Source organism: Macrotis lagotis, chromosome 3 (genome assembly GCF_037893015.1).
Source record: "Macrotis lagotis isolate mMagLag1 chromosome 3, bilby.v1.9.chrom.fasta, whole genome shotgun sequence".
Taxonomy (NCBI): domain Eukaryota; kingdom Metazoa; phylum Chordata; class Mammalia; order Peramelemorphia; family Peramelidae; genus Macrotis; species Macrotis lagotis.
In genome coordinates this window covers 127914916-127926714 of record NC_133660.1, presented here as the reverse complement: position 1 = coordinate 127926714, position 11799 = coordinate 127914916, and the positions used below count along the sequence as shown (strand labels likewise).

Sequence of the window (11799 nt, the reverse complement as noted above, 5' to 3'; positions counted from 1 at the left end):
AGACAGGTGGCTCTCCCGCCCATTCCTCTCTCCCCACCCCCCAGTCCCTGCAACTGTCCCAAGGAGCTTCGCCCGAGTTGCGGCCAGCCTGAGGGCTCGGTGGCCCGACTGATCCTTGAAGCCTAAAGTGGGGATTCCGGACTGGACCAGAAGCCCCGGGGGAGGCTCGGCACACCTGGGCCACATGAGCTCCAAGGAAGCCGCTCCCATTCCGCTCCCCACTCCCACCGCCTCCCAGGGCGCTCCCCCGGGTCTGGGGCCAGCTGGCCAAGTCCAGGCTCTCGAAACCAGCGGCGGCTCTGGGCCACTTTCCTCTTTCACTTTTCCTTTTAGCACCGGGGAAGGTTGTTTCTCTCAGCGCCCGGGGAAGCCCTGTTGACCCTGGGAGGCGGAGGGCGTGCTTCCAGCGGCCGCCAGAGCTCAGAGACGCGCGGCGCCCTGGCTCAGCTCCCGCCCGCGACCTCCCCGCACTCCGGAGCCCGCCCGCCAGCTGGGACCCTATGGAGGTGAGAGCCGAGCGCCAGCCCCGGGCCCGGACGGGGAGGTGGGCTGGGCGGGCCCCCTCAGTCCGGGCGGGGGCCGGGCATCCTCGGCCCCGCGCCCCCAGCCCGCGCCGGGGCTGGCCGCCGCCGCCGCTCTGCCGGCTTCTTCTCCCTCGTCCCGGAAGCGGCCCGACCAGGCTCCCGGGGCTCCCGGGGCTCCCCAGCCTCCTGAGACTCCGACGGCTCCTGGCCGCGGAGGACCCGACTCGGGGAGCTCTCAGACCACAAAGCCCAGGTCCAAAGTCCACTGGCCGCCCGAAGCCGCCCGCCCGCGCACCCGTGGCCAGCCAGCCCCCAGCCGAGCCCCGGGCCCGAGGGTCCATCCCGCCGCTCCCCCCGCCCCGGCGCCCCCGACCCCCCTGCCCGGACCGCTCTGTCCGGACCCCCTCCCCAAGTCCTAGACCCAGCGCCCGCTTGGGCCTCCGTCCCGGGAGCCAGGGACCCCGCGGGAAACTGTGCGGGAGACGGCGCACAGGTGGAAGGGGAGGGAGGGTGCGGGGCGCGCTGACTAGGACTGGGACGGCCGCTCCTGGGGCAGCCGCGCGCCCGCTACGCTGCGCACCCGGGCTCACTGTCGCCCGGGATCGCCCTTCTTCTCTTCCTCAGTCTGTGTTGTGTGCTCTGTGCGTGTCTGCTGTGTGTCGTCCGGGTTGGGTGGGTGGTGTGTGCCTGTGCGTGTGTGTGTGTGTGTGTGTGTGTGTGTGTGTGAGTGAGAGAGATAGGGGCGCGGTGCGGGGGGCTTGTGGTGCGTGTTTTGTGTGGTGCTTGTTGTGTGTGTGTGTGTGTGTGTGTGTAGTGCGTGTTTTGTGTGCGGTGCGTGTTTTGTGTGCGGTGCGTGTGATGTATGTTGTTTTATGTGTGGTGCGTGTGGTGCGTGGTGTGTGGTGCGTATTTTGTGTGTGGTGCGTATTTTGTGTGTGGTGCGTGTTGTGTGTGGTGCGTGTTTTGCGTGTAATGCGTGTTTCTGTGTGTTGTATGCGGTGCGTGTTGTGTGTTATGTGTGCTATGTGTGTTTTTGTGGGCTGTGCGTGTTGTGGGTTGTGCGTATTGTACGTGTTGTATGCTTCTGCATGTGGTGCATCTTGTGTGTACTCTGTGTGCTGTATATGTTGTGTGCTGCGTGTTGCATGTTATGTGTGTGTTGTGTGTTTGACGGGTGCATAATTGTCTTCTTCTTCAGCCGGCACCTTCCTGTCCTGATTCACATAGCCCCTTTACAGGCAGCGCATCGCTCTGGAGCTCTTCCCCTTTTCTTCTACACTTTCGGGCTTCCAAGTCTCTTCTGCAAGCTGCCTTTGCCAGGCTTTAGCACCTCCCCTCTGTCTTTATCTCCACTTTGCCCTTAAGTGTGGTCCTCAGGTTCTTGGCCCTCAGGGGTTTGAATAGTGTCTCCTCAGGCTTCCCAGCCTCTTCTCCCTTCCTCCCCAGCAGGACTGTCTTGCCTATTTTTTTTTTTTTTTTTTTTGTCCCCAGAGCCTACCAGAATGCCTGATTCATAAAAGGGGTTATAAGAAATTCTGGTTGACTGCCCTTATTCACCTGGATCTCAGACAAGTTTGTTGGTCACAAGTGAAGTGATCCTTGGGAGTGCCCCGAGCTCTTAGTGAAGAAATGCTGATGAAAAACAAAATCAAAGACAGAGAAGCATGGGGGAGCTGAGGGTTTAGGCAGGGTAGGTGATTAGAGCACTGACCTTGATCGCTGGAGTACCTGAGTTCAAATGTGACCTCAGACATTTAATAATAACTTTGTGACCTTGTTACTTAACCTCAATTGTCTCTAAACCCCTCCCCCCAAAGAAAAGATAACATGTATTATTAAGTTTATTCGCAATTTTAATTTTATTCTGGCAATACTTTTAAAAAATATTTTAAATTTGTGGAAAAAAAAACAAGAATATCCGTAACATAATATAATAAAAAGATAATCGAACATAAAACTGCAAATCTGTTGTAATTTGCTATTTATTCACTGCAAATATACAACAAAATTATATAAATTTACTTTTCTCTTTCCCTCCTCATATGTGTGTGTATATAAAGTAAAATTACTCTATACATTATTCTATGTATCAGTTTATTCTCCAGATGCAGATTGTGACTTCCCTCATATATCCTTTTTAGTTAACTTGTATATTTACAATAGTCAAAAAGGCTTACTAATTCACTCATTCTTAAAACAATATTGCTATAATTTTATACAGTGTTCTCTTGGTTCTGCTCATTTCCTTCTCAAGTTTTTCTACCTATTTATGAAATCACTGAGTTCATCATTTCTTAGAGGATAGTGGCATTCCATCACATATATCATGATTTGTTCAGTCATTCCCCAATTGATGGACATTCCTGCAATTTCTAATTCTTTGTCTTTATAAAGAGAACTGCTGTACGCATATTTAAAACATATAGGTTTTTTTTCCCTTTTCCCCTAATCATCTTTGGAAATATACTTAGTAGTGGCATTGCTGGCTCAAAGGGAATAGGCACTTTAATGAATCTTTGGGCATAATTCGAGATTGCTCTCCAAAATGGTTAGATCATTTCAATTAGACCAATAATAAATCAGTGTCCCAATTTTTCCACATCCCCTCCAAAAGTGGTTGATTTTCCCTTCAATCACTTTTAGCCAATCAATTATGTTAATAGATTTCCTTATGTTAAACTATCCTTGCTTTTCTAACACAAATCCTTCTGGGTCATAATATTTAATCTTTGTAATATGTTTTTGTGATCTTTTAGCTGATATTTTATTTAGGGTTTTTGCATCTATATTTAATTATTTTAATTTTGCATCTGTATTTAATTTAAGTCTTTAATTTTCTTCTCTGTTTCTACACTTCCTGATTTAGGTATCAGCATTATATTTTTTTCATAAAAGGAGTTTGATAGGATCCCTTATTTAATTATTATTCCAATAATTTATTTGATATTATAATTAGTTGATCTTTAAATGTTTGATAGAATTCCCTTGTAAATCCACCTAGTCCTAGTACTTTTCTCTTAGGAAATTCATTTTTGACCTGTTTAGTTTCTTTTTTCAAAAATAGGCCTGTTTAGTTATTCTAAACTATTTTATTATGAACTATATTTACTAGTTATTCTAAATATTATTTATTTTATTTCTTCTTCTAATCTGAACAATTTATATCTTTTGTAAATATTCTTTCATTTCTTCAATATTGTTAAATTTATTGACATGTACCTGTACGAATAATTCCTTGTAATTGCTTTAATTTTATCTTCAATAGTGGTATATTCACTTTTTTCATTTTTGATACTAGTGATTTCATTTTATCTTTTTAAAATCAAATCAACCAATTGTTTATCTATTTTATTTCTTTTTTCATAAAAGCAACTCCTAGTTTTATTTAATTCCTTTTTTAATTCTCAATGTTATCAATTTTACCTTTTAATGCTGTTATAAAACCAGATTCTTCTAGATTTGGAAGTATTTGAGTTGTTCCAGTCTGAATGGAACAAATCAAATGGAACAAATCTATTTCAAGGAATGAAGAACACTTCTCTGTCTCTGATCCTTTCTGCTTTGCACAATGCCATGACTTTATTATTTTTTTTTAGCATAATGCCTCATATATATTATACTCTTAATAAATGCCAATAGACTGACTTCACTATGCACATAAACTCAGTGATTTTTCAAACTGACGCACATAACTAGATTGTGAGATAGTGTAAAGGAGTTAATAATGGGAGAAATGTTATGTTTGGACTGGTCATCCATCAAGTACTTATTATTGAATATTCCCTTTCTACTCATTTTGTTTGTTTCTAGAGTTATCAAAATGGGAGGGAAACATTTACTTCAAAGTACTTTTTTTTTTACTCCTTTTATGATGCAGTGATTTCTGGGAACTAGTGAGGAAGGACTTCCTCTCCTTATTCAGATCTACTTTTAGACAAGTGCTGTAATACACTTCTTATAGTCTTGTCCCATTGGGCTCTACAAGTGGTTTGCAGATGGATTACTGACTCTCTTTGAACTTGAATGAGGAAAACAATGACCTTTATTCCCCTCCACACCTAAACTCTGTCCAAAATGTAGCATTCTGTTCTATAATGAATTTCAAGATCAGTTCAGTCCAGTGGCTTCACCAGACTATCCAAGGGATTTGTAACTTCCTCAAAGCTTAAGAATGCTACTTTTTAAAGTTTCCCCAGATGCTGCAAGGGTAAGTAGCTCAATAGTCATGCAAACATTATGTGTCAGAAGAAGAACTTGAATCCTGATCTTCCTGGCTTTGAGGCCAGATCTTTATCCAATCTACTTTATTCACTGCCATGGGATCAGATAGTTGGCCCAGTGTATGGTGTTGGATCTGGAGTCAGGAAACCCTCAGTTCAAGTTAATTAAGCTCTCTTGGACTTAGTTTCCTCATCTGTAAAATAGGGATAATAGTATTATCCAGTTCACAGGATTGTTATGAGGTCAAATGAACCATATAAATGATGATTATGATTATTATTATTATATTTTCTCTCAAAATTATTCTTGTTAAAATTAGAAACTTGTGTGCCTTAGAGTTGAAATGATAATAATTAGTATTATATATTATGGCAGAAACAAGGCATAGACAATTTCATATCCTATACCAAGATAAGGTCAAAATGGATACATATGTATACATACATACATAAAGGGTGATACAATAAGACAATTAGGAGAGTAAGGCATAGTACATCTGTCAGATCTATGGAGAGGGGAAGAATTGGTAACCAGACAAGAGAAAGGGAAGTCATAAAATGCAAAATGGATAATTTTGATGACATTAAATTAAAAAGGTTTTGCACAAGCAAAACCAATGCAACCAAGATTAAAAGAAATACAGAAAGCTGGGAAACAATTTTTCACAACTGATGTTTCTGTTAAAAGCTTATTTCTCAAATATATAAAGAACTGACTCAAATTTATAAGAATACAAGTCATTCCCCAATTGATAAATCACCAAAGGATATGATCAGGCAGTTTTCAGATGAAGAAATTAATTAAATAGTCATATGGAAAAATGCTCTAAACTTCTTTTGATTAGGGAATATTAAATGTTAGAGAAGAAATTAGAGAAAATGTTAGAGAAAAAATTAGAGAAATGTTAAAACACACTGAGGAACCGTTTTACACCTATTAGATTGGCCAATATGAGAGAAAAGGAAAATGATAAATGTTGGAGGAGATGTGGGAAAACTGAAACACTAATGTACTGTTGATGGAGTTGTGAATTGATCCAATCCTGGAAAGTAATTTGGAATTATACCTAAAGGACAATAAAATTGTGGATTCCCTTTGATCTAGGACTAGTAGAGTGAGATCATAAAAAGGGGGAAAAGATTCTCTTGTGCAAAAATATTTATAGCAGTTTCTATGGCAGCAAAGAATTAGAAATTGAGGAGATGCCCATCCGTTGGAGCATAACTGAACAAACTTTGGTTTATGAATGTTTTGGAACACTATTGCTCCTTAAGAAATGATGAGGGGTCAGATTTCAGAAAAATCTAGAAAAACTTACAAGAACTCATGTTGAGTGAAGTGAACATAACAAGGAGAATATCATACACAGTGACAACACTGTGATGATCAACTATGAAAGACTTAACTTTTCATAATACAGTGATCAAAGACTAAAGACTAAAAGACTTTTTCTGGAAAATGACATTCACGTCCAGAGAACAACTACCAAGTCTGAGTGGAAATCAAAACATTTGTCATTTTTTTCCCTTTTCTTTCACAACAAGACTAATATGAAAATATGTTTAACATGATTTTTCATGTATAACCTAAAAGAATGGCACATGCTTTACTGAACAAGAAGTGAAAAGTATTATATGTTATCAATAGGATATGTCCCAAAATAATAATATTTTTTGCACTTTTAAGATTTTCAAAATACTGTACATGTGTCTCAATTGATTCTCACAAAAAGCTTGGGAGATCACTAATTTTCACTTCATTTTACACATGAAGAAACTGAGTCAATTAGAGGTCAGCAATTTGTCCATTGTTACACATCTTAGAAAGTGTCTAAAGCTGAATTGGGAACTTAGGTTTTCTTGATTCTATAATTTAGCACTTTGCTACATTATCACCACCATGCCTCCTGACCCAAGCCCAAGTTTAATTAGGGAACACAACAAGGATTTATTAAGTACCTACTCTGTGACAGACACTGTGCAAAGACTTTGACAAATATTATCTCATTTGATTTAATTACAACAAATTCATTGTGCTTTTCACTATACCATGCTATGTCTCTTAAGGGACCTTGGAAATCAAATCACCTAGTCTTACCTGGCAATTTTACAGTTTTGGAAACTATAGCTAGTAAATGTATTTTACTGCAAGGTCACAGGATTCCTGACCTCAGATCTTGAGACTGTAAGTCCAAAGCTCTTTCTATTATTCCAGATTTTGAAAGACTTGTGAGAGTTACTTAGCAACTCTATTGATAAGATTGTTTGAAGGATAGTACCTCCCTTTGTTAATTGTAAAATAAAAATCGGTTTGTTGGGTGTGATTCCTTCCTTCCTATATGTGGGTGTCTTCTAGTTAGATGAGCTGCCCTTTCTCCTTCATTCTTGAAGAGGACCATGACATCTGAATGTCATGGCATGCAAGTGACTTGGTATCAAGTAAGGGAGTATTGTGTAAAGTCACTAGCATTGCTTTCTCCTCCAGAGCTACATGGGTCCAATGGCCAGATATAGATCAAGAAGACTGAAGGTGACCCAGATGCCATAGGAGACCTTGGCCTTTTTAAACTAAGGTCTTTAACCGCTCTCAACTTGACAGAGGCAATGCCCATTTAGTGTTTAAAGTTAGACAAGAAATGAGCCAAAGATAGGACTTTACTAAAAAAAATTCAATCTGGGAGGGCAAGCCCCTCAGAATTTTTGATCAAAATAGAAACAATTTTTTTTTTACATTCATCCTGAATTAATCAGGGCTCAAACAATGACCAAGTGGGACTTGGCTAGGGATGTATTATTGAAAAATAGCATCTAGATGGCACATCTAGTGGGTAGATTGCTGGTCCTGAATTCAGGAGGACCTGAGTTCAAATGTGACCTCAGACACTTACTAGTTGTATGACCTTGAGCAAGTCACTTAACCCTGAATGCCTCACATCTAGGGTCACTTCCAGTCATTCTGTTTCATACTTGGCCACAGGACCCCAGATGGCTCTGGAGGAGAAAGTGAGGCTGGTGACTTAGGTGAGTATCCCCTTCACTCAAATCCATTTCACATGAAAGTCCTGGCATCACTTCCCTGATGTCCTGGTCTTCCTGAATACGGAGCAACTTTTAATTTGGAAGTAAAGAGGCTTGCCCTATAGAATGACTTAAAGCAGTCAAGTGAGTTTGGAAGGGAAAGGCATATGCTGAAAGGTGGTGATTTACAGGAAAGTAAAACAGTAGAAGAATGAGCAGCAACTCCTCCAGGAAGCAAGTGAATTTGAGGGGGGTAAAATCCTTTCTTCTTGAATTCTGGATGCAGATTGGAGGTCTTCAGTTCCTAATTGTAGCCTGATTTCTCAACCCCAGCTAAGCACTGTTGTCTTATCTGGGCTCCTTCATTTCATCCACTTGCTCCTTATATCTTCTTCCCATTCTCTTCATTCTTTCTGCCTTTAATGAATTAATATAAGAAGTAATGTATGGCTGCATTATATGGTTTCAAAGACTGAGAATTTTTAGAGATGTTGGATCAGATGAGAGAATTTTCTTTCTGTTCTTCTAAGATTTTCAAGAAGTTCTCTGCTCCATCTGAGAGTGGGGAAGGTGGAGTTGACCTTGAATCACAAGTCACTTCTAGAGGCTGCTATTCACCTTTTGGATATGCTGGATATTTGAATATTTGTTTCTGTCTCCATTAAATAGAAATAATATCATGTCCATCTTGCTGGCTTCTCCAGTAAAAATAAATGCCAATTTCTGCATCTTATTGCCTGTGAAGCTTTGGCCAACTCTCTCAAAATGTTTAGTCCTCAGTTTCCTCATCTATAAAAGTGGAAATGACTTCTAAGTTCCCAACTCATCAGGTTGTAATAGTATGTGCTCTATTTATCACTTTTGAAAAGCGAACAAAGATTATTTTTGCCATTTTAAAATTTATTTGTTTTTCTTTTATGTGGTTCATTCATCTCTTTTTATGACCTGAATTTGGATTTTCTTGGCAGGGATACTGGAGTGATTTGCCATTTCTTTATCCAGCTCATTTTATAGATAAGGAAATAAAGTGAACAAGGTTAAGCGACTTGCCCAGAATCACACAGCATGTTAAGTGTCTAAGGTCAAATGTGAACTCATGAGGTTGAGTTTTCTGGACTACTAACCTGGCACTTTATTCACTGCTTCACCTAATTGCCCTATTTTACATGGCAAGCTTTTAAAAATGTTAATACATGAAAAGTATAATTAGTTATATGAAAATTTTTGGACTTATGATTGAATCCATGGGTGTAGAACTATCATCTGTTAAAAATGGCTTACTTACCTGGGGTCCCATACTTATATGCATCAAAGGCTAGACTTGAATTCACTCTGCTATGCTGCTGCTTCTTAGTTTAATAATAATAATAATAATGCCTCTTTAAATTAAAAAAAGAAATAACACTAAAAATGGAGCTAGGATGGTTTAGTAATTTCAAGAGATTTATCCTCTTTCAAAAGAAAGCAGTATGGTAAAGTCAAACACTGTTATCTGTGGAGTCATAGGATATGGGTTCGAATTTCAGATGTACTACTAGCTCCCTGCGTGATTATAGCCTTTCTGGGTCTTTTGCAAAATGAAGGTGGGGGAGGGAACTAGATGGTCTTTATAGTCTCTTCCAACTCTAAATCTATGGCACAATCAATTACCACCACATCTTGTGCTTAACACTTTTGATAGCAACTCATAATTTACCATCATCAGTAAAATGGGGTCATTATCTCTGGTAAATTGAAACTGGAAAACTACTTAAAACCTCTCAGGCTATATATGTATGCAAGTGACATGGCAAAAATAATGTTGTCCTACAGTAGTAAAGCAGATATTTTCCCATAATTAGTCTGGTCTACTCTACTCCAATATAAGAAATAAACAGAGTAGGAAGAGGACTTTGATAGTTAAAATGAAAAAATAAGAATTACTATCAGATGGATTTTGACTTCCTGCAGAGGTCAATGACCCCTCACTCTGAGGGTACTGTAAAAGGTTCTGTAAAAATATATGACATTAGGGGATCAATGTAGCATGAATTTGTAGTCATTAGTTTATGGAGAAATCTTTTCTAATTTTTCTCACTGGGGCAGAGGGGCTCTAAATCGTTAATTATGTGTAGTGACTTATTGTTGGCATAAGCAACTCACATGAGATGCATATGTGTGTATGTGTTTCTTGGCATCTTATCTCAAGCCTATTTTTGACCTTATAAGAAAGTAAGTTTTATCAATGGTTTTACATTTTTTTCTGGATATATCATCCCTCTAACCCCCTCCAAAGGAAATGAGACCCTCTCATAACAAAGAAAATCAATCAAAAATACCTGCTACACAGATGGCGTTTGACTATGAATGTAGCTTGTTCCACCTTATTAATGGCTATCTCTGACCTAGAAAGGAGTTAAACTTCACCATCTCTCCCTGGGAACATCACTATTTTTTTTTTTTTATTTATTCAGTAGTCACTTTACTTTTATTGATCTTCCCATTTACATTATTATAGTCATTTTGTGAGCTTCCCGAGGGTCAAATCTCCTTTCTTTGTATACTCAGCTCCGAATACCTAGCCTATGGAACTTAAACCGTATTTGTTGATTGACTAATTGGCAGGATGCTCTTTCAGAGCTGTTGGAAATAGAACCAGGTCATGCAGAATTCCCTCAGAATGTACAAAGCTGGTTCCCCTTTCATGATGGGGAATTCAAGGTTGATGAAGAGTAGAAGATATTAGTGGGTAAAGGAAGGGATTGGTAACTAACCCTGAATTTCTTTATAGATTAATTAAAGTGATTTTCCAGTTCACAAATTTCCTCAAGAAATGATTTTGCTTTGTTTGAAGTGTCCTTTGAAATATTGTGGGTATTTTTTATCTGTTTTTTGAATGTGTGCTGAAACAAAAGTACTTTAAATATAGGGTGATATTCAAGGAAACTCCTTATTAGACTCTGAGGTGTACCCGATCAATATACTTCTTTTTTTCCTTTACATTGATAAATTTGTCTGTCTCTATGTATTTATGTATTCACAATTTATGTATGTATTTATATAAGTCTATAGGTATACATATAACATATAATTAATAAATATTTTTCAAATACAAAAAGAAATACATAGATTTATAAATAATCTATAGAATGGGGTTGGCTAGGTGGTGCAGTGGATAGAGCATCGACTCTGGAGTCAGGAGGACCTGAGTTCAAATTTGGTCTCAGACATTTAATCATTACCTAGCAATGTGACCGTGGGCAAGTCACTTATTCCCATTGCCTTTGCAAAAACAAAACAAAAAAGGGGGGGGGGGGAGAAAAGAATCTATAGAAGACCTGAGTTTAAGAAAAGTTTCTCTATTAAACCTGAGTCTAATAACAGCTGTGTGATGCTGAGCAAATCACTGAGCCTCTTAGAACACCAAGCAACTCTCTAAGTCTATTATGAGCAAGCTACCTACTACTTTTGGCAAAAGACATACCTACACTGGGAGTTCCCTACATCGTTTTTTCCACCAAGGTCTAGACCTCCTCTTCCCCAAAGCAAACAAAACCAAATCAACATTTTGGGACTTCAGAGATTTATTGAAGTTTATACTATTCTACGGATATTACTTCTTTTCCAGTCATTTAAGAAGTTTTTCTAGGCCATTTCATTGCTTCGTAGCCACATTCCTGATGATCCTACATTCCTAGTGCTGGTAAAATAGATTTGTCCTGATAGGATAAAAAAAGGTACTGTCTGGTCATTCTAATAACAGTGGGCATTTCTATAGCACCTTAAGTTTTGCTTTGCACATATTTATCTCATTTGATCCTTCAAAAACCCTCTGAGGCAACTGTGATTTTTATCTGCATTTAACAAATGAGGAAATTGCCCCATAGAGGTAAAACCTCGAGTGTTACCTAGTTTCATATTCATTGATCATTTGAGTTGGATTTAATTTCAGTTCTTCCTGCAAGTCTAGGATTCTGACCACTATGGTATGCTACTTCTTTTGACCATGGAAGATATAAGAACAAAGTGATTTTGGGGGAGAATTATTTTTACCCATT

General features: G+C 39.4%; 1 protein-coding gene across 1 annotated transcript in view; it reads left to right on the top strand.

Annotated features, from left to right (window-relative positions):
- Positions 1-472: 472 nt before the first annotated feature.
- IL15 (interleukin 15) overlaps positions 473-11799 on the top strand; it is a 343143-nt gene continuing 331816 nt past the window's right edge. The window contains exon 1 of the mRNA XM_074229252.1: positions 473-506. The gene's annotated coding sequence lies outside the window, so the exon portion shown is untranslated. The remainder of the gene's footprint in view (positions 507-11799) is intronic.